The sequence below is a fragment of the Gavialis gangeticus genome, unplaced genomic scaffold (genome assembly GCF_001723915.1).
Source record: "Gavialis gangeticus isolate Ggan-Ray unplaced genomic scaffold, GavGan_comp1, whole genome shotgun sequence".
Taxonomy (NCBI): domain Eukaryota; kingdom Metazoa; phylum Chordata; order Crocodylia; family Gavialidae; genus Gavialis; species Gavialis gangeticus.
The window spans coordinates 40,657,767-40,660,109 of record NW_017728996.1 but is presented as its reverse complement, the minus strand read 5'-3'; the positions used below and the strand labels follow the sequence as shown (position 1 = coordinate 40,660,109).

The 2,343-nt window shown below is 43.7% G+C and overlaps 1 long non-coding RNA gene across 1 annotated transcript in view; it reads left to right on the top strand.

Moving 5' to 3' along the window:
- Positions 1–1,992, top strand: part of LOC109288373 — a 40,069-nt gene extending 38,077 nt beyond the window's left edge. The window contains exon 5 of the long non-coding RNA XR_002095122.1: positions 1,945–1,992. This is a non-coding gene — a long non-coding RNA (uncharacterized LOC109288373). The remainder of the gene's footprint in view (positions 1–1,944) is intronic.
- Positions 1,993–2,343: the final 351 nt, after the last annotated feature.

Below are 2,343 nucleotides of genomic sequence, written 5' to 3'. Positions count from 1 at the left end.
TGAAGAGTATTGGTCCAAGGACTGAGCCCTGCGGGACCCCACTGCCCACGTCCTTCCAGGTTGATACTGACCCATCCACCACCACTCTCTGGGTACAACCCTCTAGCCAATTTGCCACCCTCCAGACTGTGTAATCATCCAAGTCACAGCCTCTTAATTTGTTCACCAGTATGGGGTGGGATACCATATCGACAGCCTTCCTGAAGTCTGAGTAAACAATATCAACTCCTACTCCTGCGTCCAGGTGTTTTGTAACCTGCTCATAAAAAGAGACTAGATTAGTCAGGCATGATCTACCTGCTACAAACCCGTGATGGTTTCCCCTCAGCATAATTTTTCCTGCTGGGCTCTCGCATATATGAGCCTTAATAATCTTTTCAAAGAAAAAGGTTGATCTAAATGCCCCATCATGTTGGTGTACAGAGGGGTTAAATAGAGCAAAAAGTGGTGCGCCCAATATAAATTAGATAACATGGGTAGGTGCACTAACTTAGATCAAGATCAGGTTAACCTGATCTAGGAAAGGGTTAACCTAGTTTCACAAAAGGCAGCACACATTTGCATCACAGCCCCAGGGATGGAAAAGCCCAGCCCTAAGGCTGTGCTAATCCTATCCCCTCCCCTGATTGGGTTTACCCCTGGCAAGCTCCCTGGGGACCTGCCATGCCTCACCCTGGACCTGCCACCATGCCCACACCACTAGACCTGCTAACCTTTTGATCCCGCCCAGCTCTCTGCCCACCCAGGGCTCAGAAGTAGTGAACACCTGTACACATGGCTCCCAGAAGCAGCAAACTGCTGCATGCACCTGCTCCCAGTCTAGGTGTAGGCATCTCAAATAAAGTCACCTACACCTAGACCAGGTGCAGTGAATGCTTATTCACACCCATAAGAGGGTGCAGAAGGGCAGCTTGAAGCAGTGTCCCTGGTGTTTGGAGCATATGAGCAGGTGTACTCAGGTAGATCCCAGATGTTCCTGCTATAGTATAAGTAGATCCTGAGAGACTAGTATCTGGAGATTTATTTCTATTCCTGGGTAGTCAAACAACTCATCAACTCACTTCGTCAAAACTGCATGAGCTTCCAAACACTGGGACACTGAAATTCATTGGAAGGGAGAGGTGGGGCTTCATTTTTGCTGGACTGGCCTATCACATCTATCAATGTTATTATCATATTATGGTGGCTGAGCTATTCAAATGCTTTGAAAGACTGTTTGTCATTGCTGCATTGACTTCAGTTATCTTAAGAGGAGCTAATTTCTCTAGAGTTTTTCTAGTTTAGGTAAGAGCTGTCACATGCTAAGTGACCCTTCAGTTGTGCCTCATTCGTATCAGGAGCACACAATAGTGCAGTCCTAACTATGTTAGCAAGTCATCTTTAGCAATACTCAGGTTTATCTCATATCCACTGATGGGCCAGCTGGCTTGAGTTAAAAAGAACCATTTAAATCAAGATAGAGACTTTTATGTGCAGAAGTGAGTTGGGTTAGGTCAAAATTAGAGTTCTGATGACAAATGCCTTCTACCTAGAGATTGTTCAGAAACAGATGTATTAGCAGTAATTAAGCCTTAGCATAGAATCTCCTCTTCCTGTCAGGAGCTTTGCACTTTTGCCTTTCAGTTTTTATTGCATTCATCACACCCTCCAGAGTTGGAATAATCCATAGGTTTGATCCTGAATGAGGTCACACCAAAGAAATACCTAATTATAAACTTACATAGAGGAAAAGATGGGGATGCAGAGTTGCTTTTGTGTGTTTGAGGCTATGGACAAATTAGCAAATTAGTGCAAGTTAAAAGAGAGGTGAGGGGGTGGGACTTACTATGAAACACCTGATGCATGATATTTTGTATGTTGAATGAAAAGGCAAGATTATTTTCACATCAAAATAGTTCAATACAATTACCCCAAACATTTCTCTCTCTGTTGGCTTCCTTGCAGAGCAGGTCAGCAGTAGATGAAAAGCATTGCCAAGAAGGGGAAAACAAAGAAAAAAATCCTTTGTGAAATTAAACAATGCCTCTGTTTTGGTTCTTGGGATCCTTTCATAAAACCCACTACTACCTCATACTCCAGCCATATGCTGAAGAAATGACTTTTCTGATGACTGGCTTGGTACCAGCATTCAGCATGATGTCTCATCAGAAGTTTGTCTACTTTATGTATGTCCATGCTTGTAAAGCTCCCTACTCCACAAATTCTAAAGCCATGGAATGAATTAGGTCTTGTATCCTCTCATCTCTACAAGTGGTCCCTCCAGTTAGTAGCTGATGCACAACTGAGGACATGACATGAGGGCTCTTATCCTTTCTTTTCTAACTCCTGCCACAGACTTTGTCA